Source organism: Schistocerca gregaria, chromosome 1 (assembly GCF_023897955.1).
Source record: "Schistocerca gregaria isolate iqSchGreg1 chromosome 1, iqSchGreg1.2, whole genome shotgun sequence".
NCBI classification, from domain to species: Eukaryota; Metazoa; Arthropoda; class Insecta; order Orthoptera; family Acrididae; genus Schistocerca; species Schistocerca gregaria.
In genome coordinates, this window is record NC_064920.1 from 820785953 (window position 1) to 820807554 (window position 21602).

Here is a 21602-nt window from a genome sequence, read left to right on the forward strand (position 1 = left end):
CAGCAATCCCCCTTCAGTTTACGTACATTCTTTTAAACTTGAGTTGGAGTTCCTCTCCATGCTCCTGTCCTCTATGTGATCAAAAGTACCTGGACACCCCTAAAAACATACTTTTCATATTAGGTGCATTGGGCTGCCACCTAATGCATATCAGTGGCCTCAGTAGTCATTAGACATCCTTAGAGGGTAGAATGGGGTGCTCCGTGGAACTCACGGACTTCGAACATGGTCAGGTGATTGGGTGTCATGTCTGTACTTGAGATTTCCACACTCCTAAACATCCCTAGGTCCACTGTTTCCAATGTGATAGTGAAGTGGAAACATGAAGGGTCTATCTTGTCTGTTGACTGACAGAGACTGCTGACACTTGGAGACGGTCGTAATGTGTAATAGGCAGACATCTATCCAGACTATCACACAGGAATTCCAAACTGCATCAGGATCCACTGAAAGTACAAAGACAGCTAGGCAGGAGGTGAGAAAACTTTGATTTCACGGTCGAACGGCTGCTCATTAGCCACACATCATGCCAGTAAATGCCAAATGATGCATCGCTTGGTGTAAGAACTGTAAACATTGGACAACTGAACAGTGGGAAAACATTGTGTGAAGTGACGAATCACAGTGTACAATGTTGCGATCAGATGGCAGGGTGTGAGTATGGCAAATGCCTGATGAATGTCATCTGCCAGCGTGTGTAGTGTCAACAGTAAAATTCGGAGGCAGTGATGTTATGGTGTGGGTCATGTTTTTCATGGAGGAGGCTTGCACCTCATGTTGTTTTGTGTAGACTTTCACAGCGTAAGCCTACATTGATGTTTAAGCACCTTTTTGCTTCCCACTGTTAAAGAGCAATTCGGGGATGGCAATTGCGTCAATTCGGGGATGGCAATTGAGTCTTTCTGTGCGATCGAGCACCTGTTCATAATGCATGGCCTGTGGTGGAGTGGTTACACAACAATAACATACCTGTAATGGGCTGCCCTGCACAGAGTCCTGACCTGAATCCTATAGAACACCTCTGGGATGTTTTGGAACACCAACTTCATGCCAGACCTCACTGACTGGCATTGATACCTCTCCTCAGTGTAGCACTCCATGAGGAATGGGCTGCCATTCCCCAAGGAACCTTACAGCACCTGATCGAACATATGCCTGCGGGAGTGGAAGCTGTCATCAAGGCTAAGGGTGGACCAACACCATACTGAATTTTAGCATTACTGATGGAGGGCGCCATGAACTTGTAAGTCATTTTCAGCCAGGTGTCCAGATACATTTTATCACATAGTGTATCATTCTACTTGTTTTAGTTGTTCTCTGTACTTTGGTCATCATTGTTGTCACAGCCGTGTCATGGTAACTGATACAAGTTTTGATGTGGACATCCTCAAAGAGATCGCATCTACTTGTTGCCATTAAATCTAATATATTTCTATCATGCATGGGGCTCCTAACTGTCTGTTCTAGCTAGTTTTCAGAGAAGGCATTTGGTAACATTTTGCAGGATGTCTTTTCATGCCACTAACAAAAATGTAATTTCCCAATTAATTGTTGGATGATTAAAGTATGCACTTATGACTGCAGTATGATTGTGGAACTTACATATAAGTGAACTGAGTTTTTCTCTAAAGTTTTTGGTTACATCCGCCAGTGAGTCTGGTGGACAACAGTAGGATCCAATTATCATTTTAAGCTCACCCCTGATACTGAGTCTTGCCCGAACAATCTCACATGCAGCTTCAATTTATACCTCAGTGGATTTGAGTTTCTTGTCCACTGTGACTAATATACCACCTCCATTTCCCATTTGCCTGTCCTTTTGATATATATTTAAATTTTCCCCAAAAACCTCACTGCTATCAGTTTCAAGTTTCATCCAGCCTTCTGTATATAGTATTATGTGAGCTTCATTGCTTTTCAAAAGCGCTTCACTCTCTGGCACTTCATTTGCAAATGCTTCAGCTGTTTACCGTAAGGATTTTGAGGTTCTCACCTGTGGGAGGATTACTGCTTAATAAGTGTAAAACAAAACATACAACTACAGATATGGTGAGTGAAATGCATTTAGGTGTCAAGTGAGCAATGGGTAAAGCCTTCAGTGACTCCTGTAGCAGAATACTATCTAATGATTTTTCACAAAACCCAAAGAAATTCTGGTCATGTCTAAAGATTGTTAGTGGCACCAAAGTTAGTGTCCAGTCCCTAAAATTGAGGGTAGCAAAGCAAAAGCTGAAATTCTTAACTCTATTTTCAAATGTTCCTTTACAAAGGAAAACCCAGGGGAACTGCCCCAATTTAATTCTCATATCTCTGAAAAGGTGAGTGAAATAAGTGTTAGTGTCAGTGGTGTTGAGAAACAGCTGAAATCATTAAAATAGAATGAAGTTCCAGGCTCTGATGGAACCCCTGTCAAATTCTATACTGAATTTGTGGCTGAGTCAGCACCTTTTCTGGACTATAATCTATTGTAGATCTCTTGAACAAAAAACCATGCCCAGTTCTTGGAAAAAAGGCACAGATCACACCTGTTTACAAGAAGCATAGTAGAAGTGATCCACAAAACTACCATCCTGTATCGTTGACATCTGTTTGTTGTGGAATCTTAGAACATATTCTGAGCTCAAACATAATTAGATGTCTTGAACAGGATAACCTTCTCAATGCCAGCTGACAAGGATTTTGTAAACATCAATCATGTGAAATTCAACACACACTTTTCTCACATGACATACTGAAAGCTTTGGATCAAGGCAACCAGGTAGATGCAGTATTTCTTGATTTCTGAAAAGAATTTGACTCAGTACCATGTCTATGCTTATTGTCAAGAGTATGATCATATGGGGTATCAAGTGAAATTTGTAAATTGATTGAGGACTTTATGGTAGGGAGGGCATAGCATGTTATCTTGAATGGAGAGTCATGGTCAGATGTAGAAGTAACTTCAGGTATGTCCCACAGAAGTGTGTTGGGACCCTTTCAGACAATATTAATAATAAAATCAGGCTTTTTACAGATGATGCAGTTGTCTATAATGAAGCACTGTCTAAAAGAAGCTGCATAAACATTCAGTCAGATCTTGATAAGATTTCGGTGTGGTGCAAAGATTAGCAACTTGTTTTAAATGTTCAGAAATGAAAAAATGTGATATCCTATGACTATAATGTCAATGAGTCGCTGTTGGGATTGGCCAACTCTTACAAATATGTGTGTGTAATGCTTTGTAGTAGGGACATGAAGTGAAATGATAGCTTCAGTCATGGATAAAATAGGTGGTAGTCTATGGTTTATTGGTAGAATACTGGGGAAGAGCAATCAGTCTACAAAGGAGATTGCTTGCAATTCACTTGTGTGACCAGTTTTAGAATATTGCTCAAGTGTGTGGGACCTGTAACAGATAGGAGAATGGGGGATACTGAACGTACATAGAGAAGAGCAGCACAAATGGTCACAGGTTTGTTTAATATGTGGGAGAGTGTCACATAGATATGAAGGAACTGAACAAGAAGACTCTTTAAGATAGACGTAATCTATCCCAAGAAAGTCTACTAGCAAAATTTCAAGAACTAGCTTTAAAGGATTACTCTAGGAATCTACTACAACCCTCTATGTATCACTCACAAAGGGAACACGAGGATAAGATTAGAATAATTATATTTCACTCAGTAGCATTCAAACAGTCATTCTTCCTGTCTTTTGTGCGTCAAAGGAATGGCAAGAAAGCCTAATAACTGGTACAATGGGTTGTACCCTCTGCCATGCATGTCACAGTGGTTTGCAGTGTGTAGATGTAGATGTAAGTGTAAGGTGTTTTTGGTGTTTCCCTATTGTTGTCCACCCTCTGTTGCTGAGGGAACATGGTTGGACTTTAAGTCCAGTAACAATGAAGAGAACAATCAGCTCTTTTAGATAGATGAGTTAAAGAATGAACTATATAAAGCTTTCAATTGAGACACAAGAGCCAAACATAGACACTATATGTTGGAACATTTAAATAATGAGAATATACACTGCTTCTTGGAGGAATGCAATGATGATCTGCTTACTGAAGCCTGGGAAGGAAGGATCACAACAGCTTAAGTAGTTGTTGCTGGGTAGAATTGCCATTTGTATAGGGAAACACTGGAATAAATGATCAACAGCCTCTTAGTATGGACTCTAGAAAGCAGAAAGCTTCTCATTCATATTTAGCGTGGATTCTGTAAGTAGCATTCTACATCTGGCAATCTAACACTCCTTGAGTCTGTTATCTCCAAGAGGGTTTTTACTTACTTACATATTTATTTTTTGTAGGCAACAATTAATGGGAATTTTTGTATATTGAAAAGGGCAATGACACTACATGAAGATACAATTTCATCTGACTAACTGCATGAATGGAACTTCCCAGGTCATCTTTCAATTAAAGTGTAGTTACTTTCTGAGCACAGGGTTGGCAGTGCACACTCACATCAAGATACTCAGGAGAAAGTCCCTTGGGTGAGTGTGTTAAATGTTCTCTTTTTGTAACAGCCATCAATAGTAGAGTGACCACAGTCAGGAACCCTGCCTGGTACTCTCTTTTTGTGGATGATTGTTCAGTCTTTTGTTCATCTTTTAGATTCAAGATAACTGCATGTTAACTGCAACTAACAGTAAGAAGACTAGAATTATGTGCTAAAACCCTAGGCTTTAAGTTTTTCCCAGATAAATTTGTGTTTCAATGTTGACTGTGAACATTAAGTTGTAAATCAACACGAACTGTGACTAGGGACACCATTTTTAATTTGAAGGAATAAGTAAAGTTCCTGGGACCTAGCTTCACTGAAAAATTCATATGGCTTTAACACCTGAAGTATCTCAAAGGAGGTCATAGTGGCAGAATCTGGAGTGCAGCAGACAGATCCCACTCGTTCTTTTACAGAGAATCTCATCAGTCATTATTGAACTATGGCTGTATTATATATGGTTCTGCACAATCCTGTTTTATAGATTGTGGGCATTAGACTGGAAAACAAAGTCTTGAGGGCAAGGCTTGGGAACTGTCTCTGACCATCTGACAGAGATTCCTCATGTTGTGATATGCATATAAAGTCTGGTTAATCCCCCAGTCTCTGGACTTTAAATGTTTTGCCTGACCACCAGCAGAAAGAATGTATGTAAACTGCAGAAGAGCAGTAAGACCATTTGGCATTAGAGCACAGGAGCAACTTCCTCCCCAGCCCAACAAGTCACATCCACCCCATGTTCACATCAGACCTACCAACCATCAACAATACCTCTGTTTCATCAGCTGCCTTCCATTCCAGGTAAGAAGTCCCTGCCATACAGTGCAGCCAATGTGGTTACCACATCTGCAATGATGAGCAGACCCTCTACAAATCTGATGAGGGTCTCACTGTGGCCATCGCAAACCAAAATTAACCTTCCCACCTTGTCATTATGGAAGTGTTGGTTGCAGCTGGAGATGGATAATTTGATGGTAAGGCTATTTGGAGGGAGTCCATAAGAAAACTGCAGGAACAGTATGTAGGACTGTGTTCTTGCTAGGAGAAGGGAAACTTTCCTTCATTGATGCAGATGGAAAGAACAAAAATTCACATTGGATGATAAAAATGGGTAAAAAGAGATATAGTCTCCCTCCCACACTTGTCCAGAAACATGTCTCTGGTACTTTATCTCTCTAGTAACCTATAATAACCCCCATACCCACTGACTGGCTGGAAAGGAGTACACTCCTCCCTCCCGTCACCAGACTGGGGCAACAGGCTAATATTCTTCACCAGGGTTTTGACTACCTCTTGTTGTGTCCTCAAATGAGAAATATCCTCCCCACTATCCTCCTCAGTGATATTCTGCCACTAACCCAATCAATGAGATATTCTTGTCCCTACCTAATCCAAGCCTGCTCCCAACCGTTTGTCCCAAGGCTCACATCCATATCATAGGCCTAGATGCAAGACTTGTCCCATACATTGACCACTACAGCCTACTCTAGGCCTGTCACAGGCAATCAGTGGCATTGTATGTGGGCATGACCACTAACAAGCTGTCTGTGCACAGAATGGCCACTGCCATACTGTGACTAATAGATAGCTGGACCACTCTGTTGCCAAGCATGCCACACAACAACACAGTGTGCTTGATTTCAATGACTACTTCATGGCCTGTGCCATGTGGATTCTTTCCACCAACACCAGCTACTCTGAATTGTGCAGGTGGGAACTCTCAATACAACATATCCTTCATTCCCATAAACCCCCTGGTCTCAGTCTTCACTGGACCATGTTCCACCTGTGCTTATCCTGTTTTCTGCCGCCACTCCAGTGTCACATATGCCCGCTACTCCTCTGGCATATCTGGATAGTCATTTCCCCCTCTCTGCCTCTCTCCTCTTCCATTTTCTCCTCAAGTACAGCCTCTTGATGTTGCACTTAAGAGCTCACCATCCTGACCCTGGTTCATCCCTGTGCACTCCCATAGGAGGCAGCGTCTTCCACTGCCCCCATGCTGCGGTCGCCCCCCCCCCCCCCCCCTCTCACTTGAGTTGAGCATCATTAGTTTAGCTCCTGTATTGCTACCTGTCTGGTATGGTTGAGCCTGTCCATTATAGCCTACTTTGTCCTCAGAGCACACAGAGCTCACCAATACCTCAGGGTCGCATGCCTGCATGAGGTTTTTGTTTTATTTTTAAATTTTGTTCACATTTTTTATTTTATTGTTATCAATATTTTATTGTTTTGTTTTAGTTTTTATTGTTTTGTTTTAGTTTTTAAAATTTTGTTTATTTTGTATTTCCTTTTAATTTTTTGTGTTATATTTGCACGCATTTTATCGATACATGCATGAGACGGTATATGAAAAGTAACCATAAATACTTAATATAGTGCAGAAAATAACAGCAAACATTAATATGGTAATGAACAAAATATTAAATACTGTGGAAAATTTATGATAATAATGTATGTAGATAGTTCATATTAAATAGATACACTTCTTATACTACCACATTACTAAGATATACTTACATAAAAGTATACTGTATCACAAGAAGAAATTGAAGAAATGTATGATCAAATAAAAGAAATTATTCAGATAGTGAAGGGAGATGAAAATTTAATAGTCATGGGTGACTGGAATTCAGTAGTACGAAAAGGGAGAGAAGGAAACGTAGTAGGTGAATATGGACTGGGGCAAAGAAATGAAAGAGGAAGCCGCCTGGTAGAATTTTGCACAGAGCACAACTTAATCATAGCTAACACTTGGTGCAAGAATCATAAAAGAAGGCTGTATACATGAAAGAAGCCTGGAGATAATAAAAGGTATCAGATAGATTATATAATGGTAAGACAGAGACTTAGGAACCAGGTTTTAAATTGTAAGACATTTCCAGGGGCAGATGTGGACTCTGACCACAATCTATTGGTTAAAACTGTGGATTAAAACTGAAGAAACTGCAAAAAGGTGGGAATTTAAGGAGATGGGACATGGATAAACTAAAAGAACCAGAGGCTGTACAGAGTTTCAGGGAGAGCATAAGGGAGCAATTGACAGGAATGGGGGAAAGAAATACAGTAGAAGAAGAATGGGTAGCTTTGAGGGATGAAGTAGTGAAGGCAGCAGAGGATCAAGTAGGTAAAAAGAAAAGGGCTAGTAGAAATCCTGGGGTAACAGAAGAAATATTGAATTTAATTGATGAAAGGAGAAAATATAAAAATGCAGTAAATGAAGCAGGCGAAAAGGAATACACACGTCTCAAAAATGAGATCGAGAGGAAGTGCAAAATGGCTAAGCAGGGATGGCTAGAGGACAAATGTAAGGATGTGGAGGCTTATCTCACTAGGTGTAATATAGATACTGCCTACAGGAAAATTAAAGAGACCTTTGGAGATAAGAGAACCACTTGTATAAACATCAAGAGCTCAGATGGAAACCCAGTTCTAAGCAAAGAAGGGAAAGCAGAAAGGTGGAAGGAGTATATAGAGGGTCTATACAAGGGCAATGTACTTGAGGACAATATTATGGAAATGGAAGAGGATGTAGATGAAGATGAAATCGGAGATACGATACTGTGTGTAGAGTTTGACAGAGCACTGAAAGACCTGAGTCGAAACAAGGCCCCTGGAGTAGACAACATTCCATTGGAACTACTGACGGCCTTGGAAGAGCCAGTCTGGACAAAACTCTACCATCTGGTGAGCAAGATGTATGAGACAGGTGAAATACCCTCAGACTTCAAGAAGAATATAATAATTCCAATCCCAAAGAAAGCAGGTGTTGAAAGATGTGAAAATTATCGAACTATCAGTTTAATAAGTCACAGGTGCAAAATACTAACGTGAATTCTTTACAGACGAATGGAAAAACTAGTAGAAGCCGACCTCGGGGAAGCTCAGTTCGGATTCCGTAGAAATGTTGGAACATATGAGGCAATACTGACCCTTAGAAGCTAGATTAAGCAAGGGCAAACCTATGTTTCTAGCATTTGTAGACTTAGAGAAAGCTTTTGACAATGTTGACTGGAATACTCTCTTTCAAATTCTGAAGGTGGCAGGGGTAAAATACAGGGAGCGAAAGGCTATTTACAATTTGTGCAGAAACCAGATGGCAGTTATAAGAGTTGAGGGACATGTAAAGAAAGCAGTGGTTGGGAAGGAAGTGAGACAGGGTTGTAGTCTCTCCCCGATGTTATTCAATCTGTATATTGAGCAAGCAGTAAAGGAAACAAAAGAAAAATTTGGAGTAGGTATTAAAATCCATGGAGAAGAAATAAAAACTTTGAGGTTCGCCGATGACATCGTAATTCTGTCAGAGACAGCGAAGGACCTGAAAGAGCAGTTGAACGGAATGGACAGTGTCTTGACAGGAGGATATAAGATGAACATCAACAAAAGCAAAATGAGGATAATGGAATGTAGTCGAATTAAGTCGGGCGATGCTGAGGGAATTAGATTAGGAAATGAGACACTTAAAGTAGTAAAGGAGTTTTGCTATTTGGGGAGCAAAATAACTGATGATGGTCGAAGTAGAGAGGATATAAAATGTAGACTGGCAATGGCAAGGAAAGCGTTTCTGAAGAAGAGAAATTTGTTAACATTGAGTATTGATTTAAGTGTCTGGAAGTCATTTCTGAAAGTATTTGTATGGAGTGTAGCCATGTATGGAAGTGAAACATGGGCGATAACTAGTTTGGACAAGAAGAGAATAGAAGCTTTTGAAATATGGTGCTACAGAAGAATGCTGAAGATTAGATGGGTAGATCACATAACTAATGAGGAAGTATTGAATAGGATTGGGGAGAAGAGAAGGTTGTGGCACAACTTGACCAGAAGAAGGGATCGGTTGGTAGGACATGTTCTGAGGCATCAAGGAATCACCAATTTAGTATTGGAGGCAGCGTAGAGGGAAAAAATCGTAGAGGGAGACCAAGAGATGACTACACTAAGCAGATTCAGAAGGATGTGGGTTGCAGTGGGTACTGGGAGATGAAGAAGCTTGCACAGGATAGAGTAGCATGGAGAGCTGCATCAAACCACAACAACGACAACAACATATCACAAGCTACATGATTCATGCAACAACTATAAATTATGGAAAAGCATACATCTTGTTATTATCTCTTATCTTAAAATTCCGAATTAAGAATTTGTATGATTGACTGAAATAAGCAGAACAACTGTGAAACAGTGTAAATACAACAAAACATTATCAACTTTTTAGTCCTGTATGAAAATTGACGAACTTAAGCTTGTTTTGCTTGAAAAAAAATTTTTTTTTATAAGATAGCATACTAGTTTTTGAAGAAAATGCAGTAAAACAGTTTCTATTGGTCAGAAATGAGGTGACCTTTTCTGACAATTACTTTTATAGCAATTTTTGGGGCTGTATAATTTTCTGCATGGACATTGATAAAGCTTTTAAACGTTTGCTCAGAAGGCAGGTGAAGATTGGGTAAGTTGATGAAGAGCCTAAGATGATGAATTTTGAATTTCTCTGATAACCCTACAGGTGGTGCTATGTGTACTATGCTATTGTTTCCTTAATATGCTCTGCAGGCATGTCTATTGAACTATTCACACTTGGTCATTTTGTTTTATTGAGAACAGAGGCTTGGAAGTGGATGCTGTTTTTGTAACAATTTTTCCTATGGTTTAAATAAAATTCCATGTAAGTAATTCTGTTGTATTAATGAGTAATAGTTGATTCCTGTTAAGTCTTATAGATATACTGATTCTTTAATAACAGTTCAATCAAATTAGTCTGTAAGACTTTGTGCATGTTAAGTCTGTATCCAAAATGTTGACTGTTGTTAAAATGGTGAATTATGCAGAGGCTAAGGGGACAAATTCATCATCTTTCTTACCTCTCTCTGTTACCATGCTTCTGATTCCTTTGTTATTGTGTAACCATGTCATTTTGATCACAGGCTAACTAATGAACATGGGGAAAATGAATGTAAGGAAGACATATTGACAGAAATGCAGCAAGGAGTCAATGAAAAGGCGATGCGGCTTGTAAAATATGAGACTACTGTTAATGCTGCCACTAGGAAGTTCAACTTTCCTTAAGCTACTTTACATTACTATGTAAAAAAAAACTGATGAAGTAAGCTATGGTTGTATTCATATTTAAATATATTTGAAAATCTCATTTTAAATTTGTATTTTATCGATTTATTTTTCATTAAAAATAAAATTAAAATAAAGTCTTTGTTATTTAAGTTTTCAGAAATCTCATTGTAGACCTAATAATTCAGACTGCTTCTTTTATTTCAGGATTTGCCGCAGAATGCAGCCAGGTTTATAAATACATTTAATCATGATTACAAGAATTGGAACAACATGTTATCGATTCAGACAGAAGAGCTTTTGAACTGACAAGGTTTGACTTCACTCAAGTTGTTTACCATTATGCTAAATTTAAGAATAAAGAGCATTGATTCAGCAAAGCTAAAAAGATGGCAGGGAAAGATTTTATTCAAAATTTCATGACACATTTTTAATTTTCTGTTTGTAAACCAGAACTTACATTGGGAGCTAGATTGGCTGCATTTAGTTAAGTGAATTTAGAGGGATTTTCTAATTTATGTAGAGAAATAAGAACAAAATGCCCTGCAAGATCTTTAATGTTGATGAGACAGGATTTTCAACAGTTCCCACAAAGGTACCACCAGTATCAAGCTCTGATGGCAAAAGAAGGGTAGGAAAGGTTTCCTCTGCTGAGTGGGGAACAAGTATTAGCATTGCTTGCTGTGTTAGTGTCACAGTCAGTTCGTACCTCCACTTTTTATTTATCTTAGGGTCAGAATGTGTGTGGTGTAACAGACAACAAGTGGTCTCTTGCATGTGCCATCTATCGCCCCTGGTCTAGCACAAATTCTAATTAAATGATAAAATTGAGTTGCGGGTTAGGATTTGTTAGTTATGTGCACAAATACTGCGGAAATATTTGGTTTTTATATGTGCAGATAATTCAAACACCGAGCCAGCAACCGGCGCGGACATTCCTTGATGCGGCAAGTAGCGGGCCGCCATGGAGCAAACAGTGAGGCTGATGACATCGCTCCATAGAGGTCCAGAGTCACGGTGGCGGGATACTCCGAGGTGGTTGTTGGACTTCGGAGAAAAAAAAACCGAAGAATGTATAATGAGGAACTTTGTCTGTAACAGCGAAAGTAGGAAGAAGCAATTTAATGGCTGGTAACGCAGTAGGTGGTACCTCAAGAGCCTACTGTACATAGGTATCAGAAATAAATCGCTGTAACTATTGTAAAAAAGGAGTTCTGAATAAGAGTTATTACGAGAAGCATCAGACAACGTCAGTAACTGGTGAATGATCAACATAGGTGACATTTTCTTCATCAGCTGCACCATACCCTCTTTCACTTGATGAATTTAGTCAGCAATAAGACAGAGCTGAACTACGCAAGTAATAAAACTCATCAGTGGGGCAGGTACAGCACAAATGCAGCTAGCATATCTTAATCTTCTAACTGCTCTGGACGTGTTAACGTGCGTGCCTATGCCTGTGTGCTCTGAACGTGTTTACGTGCACCACCAGTCCTTCACCTGGCACTCTGAACATGTCTACGCGTAGACATGTTCAGAGTACCAGGTAGAAGGACTGGTGGCATGCGTAAACACGTTCGGAGCTCTCAGGGAAAGGTACAAAGGCATGTGCGTTAACATGTCCAGAGCATTTAAAGGGTTGATGGTGCATCACCTGAATTTGTTAGAGTTGGCCATGAATCTGGCATGCTTCAGGGCTTTGTAAAATAGGTGGAGCATTTCATTAAATAAGTAATACCATCACAAAGATATCCAATCTTTTTGTTTCTGGATAATCATACTTCACATCTCACTTTGCGAGCCATTACCCACTGCAGAGATAATTTCATAACTCTCCTAGGTTTCCCACTGCACACAAGACACGGATTGCAAACTTTGGATGTGTTATTTTACAGACCTCTGAAGACAACCTAAAGTAGAGCTTGTACTGATTTATCTTGCTAATCATCCAGATCAGGTAATAACAATAGAAGTCATTGCAAGCTTTTTCAACATTATCTTTAACAAAGCTGCATCTTTAAACAATGCAAATCAAGGCCATTATAGACACAGGAACTGAGAAATTAATGATGAAGACTTCACAGCATCGCTAACAGTGGACACTCCTATCAATGAAAATTCAACCAACTCTGGTGCTCTACCTGGTATGTCAGCAAAACCAACTGCAGAATTTGATGCACTGCAAGGTCGTTCATCTAACTCTACTACTAGCTCTATTTTACCCTTGTTATCCCAAGCAGAACCTCTACCAGGGTCTTCATCTAACCCTATACCTACTTCTATTTTATCTCCATTACCGCAAGCAGAACTTGGTGAATTATCAGTGCCCTCACATACACCTTCTTCCACATCTACCTGTGCTTTACCACTGTTACCTCAAGCTCCTCCTAAATGAGGCACAAAAGAACAAAGAAATAAGTTGCCATATCTACCCATAACTAGCACGTCCACGAAAATACCTCTGGAAGAAAAGAGACAAAGAAAATAGAACAACAGGAAGAAGAAAGAAAAATGAAGAGATGTAAAAAATTGAGAGAGAATGCAAATGCAAACAAAAAAAATATGAACGAAGGTTCTAAACGTAAACTTGCGTTCAGCAGAGGTTTTGAAGTGAGACGAAGAGAGGATCCTAGAATAGACTTCTGCAAATCATCTTCAGACACATCCAATGAAATTGAGTACACTGACAGTGTTTCCAATTATGTTGATGAGACAGACATCATCCTTTGTGATAAGGTTGGAAAAACAAAAATGTGGTCTCAGTGTTCCTGATGCAAAGAGTGGGCTCATGCTCCATTTTGGGCTTAAATTACAGAAAACAAAGTAAAAAATGATATATTTGTGACTTTTGCGAAGAATAGATAATCATCAATAAAATGTCTTTGTTTTCTAAATGAAATTTCATTTTGTCATCTTACCCATACCCCAAAGTCATCTTGCCTCTCCTGTAGGGTAAGTTGACAAAAAAAAATCTTTAGTTTCAGAGAATACTTAAGCACTCAGATCTAAAGGGAATACATGAAGTAATGGATTTGCCATAAATAAACTATTTCCCTTCAAAGTAAAGGCCAGAAAAATCACAATATAGCTTAACGTTGTCAACTTACCCAACTTTCCCTTATACCATTTTGGCATAATTCTTGTGTGGTACATGCAGTGTTTTGCACATCCAAAAATTTATCAATGATATAAAGCCACCAGTGGTTAAAATCTTTAACTTATAAACAATGAAATGGTATTTACTGTAATAATCATTTTTTTAAAAATATTATATCCAAATGCAGCGCTTAAAATGCAATAAATTGTGGTGAAACACAATTTCGTGTGCAAATGCATGTTCTTTTGCGCTTAAAACCTGAACAATGAAAGATTTTTGCAAACATTTCTTGTAATTACTGTAATAATATATTTCTCATTATAATATGTTATCATTTTAAGCCATCTCAGCACAAGCAGTTCATGTAAAATTGGTTTTATGTGCATTTCATGTGCAACTTATGACTGCTATAACACAGCAATGGATAGAGCTTTCATAAAACAACAGGATGACTATTAACTAAATATTTTTGTCTAAATTACATGTAACTGTCTACCTTTTTACAAAATTTGAACCGATCCGCACAAGTTTGAAACATAGAAGTGGTGCACATAAAGAAACTCACAAAAATTTGAGTTTTTGAACATAAGACCTGAATGGAGCTAGATTTTTGAAAGCAAGTTTTCAGTTTCATCATAAAAGTGCATTTTTTATTTGTATTGTTCACTTTAAACTGTTTTCCGTACATTATATTCACACAAGAACAAATTTTATATGTTACAAAGGGCGTTCAAAAAGTTTTGCATAGTCAGCTCTAATTTTTTTATGTTTTGCAGGAGGAGAATGAAATTTTTCGTGAACATACTTGCAACATTTAGCTACACATTGAGCCTACTCAATGTAGCCTCCCATCAGCTGTGACATTTCTGGCCCAATGTTCTTTCCATGATGTAAATGCACTTTGGTAAAATTCTAGGAATTGTCTCTTACGCCATCGCTTGACACAGGAAATATGGTCTTTCTCACTATCAAATTTTTCACTGTGCAAGTGGGTCTTCAGATGACCGAAGAGGTAAAATTCAGACGGAGCCAAGCCTGGGCTGTAGAGCAGATGAGGAACAATTTTCCAACCCATTTTCCTGATTGTCTCCTGTGTCATAAGGGCTGTATGGGGTTTGGCATTGTCATGGTGTACTCTGATGAGCTGATGCTGAAGCTGTGGTCTGTGGGTCTTGATGGAACGTGGTCTTGATGGCGTGTCATCACACATATGTCATTTTGGATGATTGATCAATGGCCTCCTTATTCACATCACTCACTGCCGTTGATGGTCTACCGTATCGTGGATTCTCCAATGGAGAGAAATCACCTTCTTTAAACCTCTACACCCACTGCTGGATACTGCTGTGATCCACTGTGCCCTCCCCATAAAAAGGAAGCAACCTCCTGCGAATCGATGTGGCAAAGTCATGCCAGTCTTGAAGAGGAACACCATCACCAACCATTGTCGCAACTTGACATTCTACTTCACGGTACATTATGGCTCACCTGTAACTAAAAGAAAATACTTTTATACACCACCTTCTAGCTAAATGTTCCAAGTATGTTCACATAAAATTTCATTCTCCTGCTGCAAAACTGTGCACAACTTTTTGAATGCCCTTTGTACAGGTAGCTCAACAATGGGTAAAGATTACTGAGTTTAAAAAAAAAATCGTTTTGACCTTGTCCATATACCGACCTTAGTGTAAAATTTGATCCAGTTGATACAAGTATAAAGTGTAGAAGAGACGTGCTTCAAAACCTCCCAGAAAAAACTGTTCTTTTTTTTGCATTATTTTGCACATAAAATCTGAATGGTGCACATACAAATGATGTCATTAGCTGAGCATTAATTTCAGCCTAATTAACAACATTTGCAAAAGAAATTAATCAGTTTATGCAATTTTGCTAGGTGCAAGCTCAAGTTTGTTGTTCAAACCTTGCTTAATTACTGTAACATAGCTACAGCAAGAATGTTCAAATGGCTATACAAATGGCTGCTGGTCTGAGCTAAACCAAAACCTTTTTACCCCACATTCCTAGCTCAAATAGGAACCAATCACCAAGAGCCCCCCCCCCCCCCCCCCCCCCCCCCAAAAAAAAAAAAGTTGTTACAACATTTCGGCACCATGACAATTTCAATATTGTACCATAAGTTCTCTTGTTAATATGTGACACAATTTTTGAATTAGCCAAGTGAGTAGGGCTCCATGAAACCTGTTATCCGACTGTGATCTTCAGTTGTTACAGATCCTTAGTTTATGGTAGCAAAATATGGAGTAATGAATTTAACTGATTTCAGCATTTGAAATATAGATTTTTCACAGGAAATCTAAAATACAGTTTCAGAAGGATTGTGTGGTATCTATGGAATCAGCAAGCAGTCAGCAGTGTTGTGCTGTTGATATAAACATCTCGTATGTATGAAAAAGTAGAGCTAACATGATACCAGTTTAAGTTATAGTCAGTGCACCTGTCACTAGATGTTGCAACAGATTTCACTTCAATAACTGATAAACAATTACAAAATTATATCATAACTCCCACATTCAGGAATAGAATCACATCACTAATTTCTTGCTGTACTGTGAACTGGATGTTCTTATACAGGCTATTAATATGCTGATGGAACTTGTGTAGCTCTGCTTCTCTATGAGACCAAAAATGATGATTGTGTAGTCATTGCAGCCAACTGTGTGGAGATTAAAGCAGTTTGCTCAGATGGTTGGAAAAGATGTCTACTGCCATTGAAGAGAGGGGAAAGCAGGAGGGGGGGGGGGGGGGGTGTTCCCATTTTTATTTCATCCATTTGTTCATAATATTTGCTGTGCCAGGTGACATAGGTTGTTGACAGTAAACATAACCACACAAGGTTACTGATATCATGTGGTGTTTTGTCTTGAGTGCTGCAGATAGTCTCTTTCATTGGTATTGGTGAAGAAAGATTCGCTGGTCCTGTGTAAGGTGAATTCAGTGAGTTAAATCCTTCACATATGATTCTGTGTGTCCCACAAGGGGACATAGCTTTCTAGTGAGATATTTTGCCAGATTGTTGGTAGGTGAGCCATTAACTATAGGCCTCAAGGGGCAGCTTTCCTTATGGATATTATGCATTCCATAAATTCTTGGTGCTACCAGGTCTTCAGTGATGAGTCCCTGGCTGTGTCATAATCAGTTCTGGAGTCTTGGATTAAGGTGCAAATCTCCTTAATAATCTTCCCCATCAAATCACTTTTAAGTTATTTGTAAATGGGATCACTCAACAAATCAACTGTTTATGATTCATCTTGCATGGTATCCATTACAACTGTGGTGCTGTCTTCATTCACCTGGACAACAACAATGTCTTCTTCCTCCTAACTTCTTGTGCAGTGGCTCTTTCTTCCAAAAAGATATTATGTTTGGGTGGTTTCACTCTTTATGGTATGCTCACATGAAACAATCACATTCTTATTTGGAAATCTGAAACAGCTGGAAAAGAACATTAAAAATATAGCTCATTAATCAAAAATATAGCTCATTAATCACAGCTACACATTATCTGGTCACCTAGATTAAAGGATTGAAAATTCCTGTTGCCAATATGGCAAGTAACAGTAGCACAAGTAGTAGTGTACTATAAACAGGCATTTGTTTTTTGCACATGCATGTAACTATTTTCCTTCAAAAATATGAATTTAGTGCTGGTGAACTGAATACTAAGCCACTAATAGAAGAAAAGCAGCAGTTGTTATTACAGCTAGTAACTGTTTATACAATTGAGGAAACAGCAGCTTTCCTTCTTAATTAATGTCTTATCTTTAGCTGACTTACGCACAAATACTATTAAACAATGTAGTGTTAGTTTATTTTTAGTATAGTATTCAGCTTAAATTTCTACAAGTTGCCAGTTTTCTGTTGATGTACCTGTATATCTTGACTCCTTCCACATCCCAGAGAGATCTACTTTCTTGTTGGAATCTATGGAACATGATGGGTGGGTGGGTGGGTGGGTGGATGGATGGATGGATGGATGGATGGATGAATGAATGAATGAATGAATGAAGGACAAATGAATGATGCATGTATTTGTCCATTAAATAATTACAGTGGATATTGGTGTGCACATGTGACCCCACAAATTTATATCTTTTACGTCACTGACCACACAGTGCTGTGCTGTTCAAATCAGTCTTCAGATTTATGCATTCTGAATATGTTATGTCAGTAACAAGTTTAAAAAACATTTTACTAATACTGTAAATGATTGTCAAAATGGATACGAGAGGTCTACCATAATGTTCTTTATTATTCATTCATACACAATGCTTTGCAAACCTCGTGAAGAAGAAGAAGAGCTTTCAGTGAAATGGAATGACTCACGTTATAAATCAACAGACAGAAGAACCCAGTGCAAGATATCCCTGTAAAGTATACTTACAAAAAACTGTAGCTTTTGTTACTCTTCTTGTTTTGATAATTATAGGAATTATTTTATTGTAACTAATAAAGCATCTGCCTTTAAAGGTTCACCTACATCTGTACAGTGCAAACATCTGTGAAGTCTATGATGAAGTGCACTTGTAATTGTACCAGATATTAGTATTTCTTTCCATATCATTTGTGAATGGAGTGCACAAAGAAAGACTGATTAAATGCTTCTGTGTCTGGTGTAATTAGACTAGATTTCTCTTACTAGCACCTACCAGGGCAATACATGGATAGTAACAGCATATCCCTAGATTCTTCGCTTAAGACTGGTTCTCAAAACTTTGCTACTAGGATTTTGTGGGGCAGATGGCATCTGTTTTCAAGCATCTGGCAATTCAGGTTTTTCAGCACCCTCTTCCCTAGGTCAAACAAACCTGACACAATGCATACTGACCTTCTTTGTATACATTCATTATCCCTGTTACTTTCTTTTAGTGGATCAAAGATTTCTTAAGTAACAGGACCCAGTACATTGTCTTTTATGGTACGTGTTCATCAGAGACAGGGGTATCATGAGGAGTGCCCCAAGAAAGTGTGGCAGCTAGCTCTAAATGTAGAAAAATGTAAGCTAATGTAGGTGAGTAGGGAAAACAATCCCATAATGATCGAATACAGCATTAGTGGTGTGTTACTTGACTCAGTCAGGTGGTGTTTAATTATCTGGGCATAATGTCGCAAAGTGACACAGAATGCAATGAGCATGTAGGATTGTAGTGGGAAAGGCTAATGATTGACTTCAGTTTATTGGGAGAGTTTTAGGACAGTGCTGTTCATCTGTAAAGGAGACTGCAGCATTCGCCTGCTTTATTTCTTTGTTGATTGTCCTCTGTGTCAACATACTGCATTGCTATACTGGATGAAAAATGGGGGCAGAAGTTCAACACTGACTACTTTAAATGATGTAGCTGACAGGTGCACATTTGCGTTTCACAGTTCTTTACTTTCACTGTTCAATATTACACAGTTATTTGGCCAGTTCACTGTTGTTTAACTTTCGACAAGCCTCTTTAATAGTTTGCAGGCAAATATCAACATACTGCTACATTAGATTACTGTTGAACATCTACGAGCAGTAAAAAACTAATCACACATTTTACAGTCTTTCAAATAAATTGAACAGACACAGTCATTACTTTAACACACGGCTTATTGGTGTAACACTTATTTCACGGTTAAGTTGTTGCATTGTTATTGTTATAACCAACACAGATTTCTCGTCTGAAACTTGGCCACGGACTTACTATCTTGGGACCAAAAATTGGGCCCTTATATATCATCACAATAATAGGCACTGAAACTACACATTGTTTGATGTTTAATTTACAGAAATTACAATTAAAACTTAACTCATTAAATTAACTGAATACATTTTAACAGTTTCTTCTACTATAAGAGTTAGGCCGAATTATTTGTTCAACTGATGAAATTTACATATATAGTTATGAGAAACAATACTTTGAACAAAATTGGTACTTTCTTTGGAATTAATTAAGATCAGCCTTTGCTAACATGTTTATGAATAGAGCCAAATAAATCCCTTAAGAATACTATTAGTTGCTCCTCCAAATGTTTATAATTATTAAAGAAGTTTTATTTGTTTATAAGACAACAGTAGAATATAAGTGACAAAACAATTACTGTCTTCACCCTATGATGGAAGATACTAACTAGTGAAAATAACTTATAAAATAAATTACATACATAAAACTAAGCACAAAATTAGATATGGTGATATATTCTTTAAAACTCAGAGCCAACCTTCTCTTTTATGAAAATGCAGATTATTCTCATGTATGTTAATGATAACTAGTAGAAAATGAAAAAAATGAATTTAAGGAGGCAGATGGAAAAACAAGAGGGGAAGTGAAAACATCCCAGCTTTCTTCATCACATCAGCCCCTCATTGGATTGACCAGATATATATTGCAAATAGCTAACTGGGCAATTCAGTGACCACAATTGACTCCAGACATGGGGTTTAACAATCAACACACCAAAAAATATATTACATAAGAAATCTTATCAAAACTACATTACATACATTTTTTTCAGATTTATACTTATATGAACTGGCCATATGAAAATACCCATACAAACTATTTACATACAGTGTATCGTACAATTGCACAAAATATCCAAAAGTTATATTTTTAATAAAAATAGGTATCTTCGTCATAAATGATGTCCTTCTTGAATAAACAAAGACTACATTCTAAGATAGATATCACTTGATACAAGTCCTGTCTTGTTTGAAATAATAAATCCTCAAGGGTTGCACTAGTTGAATTACACTGCACATTGCAGTTCACATTTTGACAGAAAATTTCCCTTGCTCAATGTTTAGTATTTTTCACAAGCACTTTTACTCTTTTAATGAGCTTTAACACACTTTCTCACAAAGTTGTCCACACATTCAACAGGTCCAAGTAGCAGTTAGTAAGGAAAGGCACTGCTATCAGTTCCCTTGGAGGTGGTTCTCCTCTGCCACAGTACATGAAAAAATTAGACAAAATACTCTACTTTAGTACACTTACTTTTTCTTCTAACTTAAGTCTAAGAAAAATGTTTCACACTAAAAATGATAGTCATTCCTTCATAAATACATACATTACACAGTCCTCATAACATCACATTAATTATCACTAACATTGACTATAGTACGAATGGTGGGGAATAGTAAAAATCTGAAAATCAATTACACTACAAAACATTACTCTAAGTCATAATTGTTTGAAACTGGTTAAACCTAAAAGACTTTTGTTTCTTTCCCATTTGCAAAACAGCAAAAACTCAAGATGTGCAGTAGCATCGAGATTTACTAATCATTAAGTTATGAAAAAAATTAGTCACTATCACATAACTTAATTACTATTCAAATCAAGATTAAGGGGATGGAAGTTGTATCAAATCATGGCTCCACTTCTCCTCTCAACTGTGAACACTACTCTCATTCAACCAGAAAATTAAATCCACACAAAATGCTACCAAGTAGTTGACCTGTCAGAATTTTCACATCGGCCTAGCACCGCAGTTGTCAGTTAATCAGCAAAATTTGTGTTCTTCATTCCAGTATTACTAGTTTAAGCTCATAATTCCTCAGAACACAAATAGAAGTTTTCATATAATCTATAGACCCAATGATGCAGCATTATATGACTTGTAAATATTGCTCTTTCTGTTAATCTCTCATTCCCAGCCGCACTGTCATGAATTGCGCAATATACACAGTACCCAATGTCACCTAGTTCAAAATTAGATCATCAATACAGTTACCCCCATTTGTTTGTATATATTCATCTTTTTCATTACTCAACCACCTCTGTCAGCTCCATTGTGTTACATCATTTCTTATCCTGTTAAGTAGTGGAGTGCATTCCCAAAATATATCCCTACTGCAAAGACAGAGCCCCTAACCATTAAGACCCTAATATTATTCATTGTTTTATTATTTCATTATTGCTTCATTATCTAATAAATTTTGATCCAGAATTAAAGTCATCTCCTCCATT

General features: G+C 38.0%; 1 long non-coding RNA gene across 2 annotated transcripts; it reads left to right on the forward strand.

Annotated features, from left to right (window-relative positions):
* The first annotated feature begins 2445 nt into the window (after positions 1-2445).
* On the forward strand, positions 2446-13438 carry LOC126271174 (uncharacterized). Of its 2 annotated transcripts, XR_007549143.1 has the most exons (6): positions 2446-4198; positions 4291-4476; positions 10032-10143; positions 10403-10581; positions 10752-10857; positions 11444-13393. It is a non-coding gene; the product is annotated as an uncharacterized LOC126271174 (long non-coding RNA). The 2 variants fall into 2 exon arrangements; XR_007549144.1 differs by lacking the exon at positions 10032-10143 and having other exon boundaries at positions 11444-13438.
* Positions 13439-21602: the final 8164 nt, after the last annotated feature.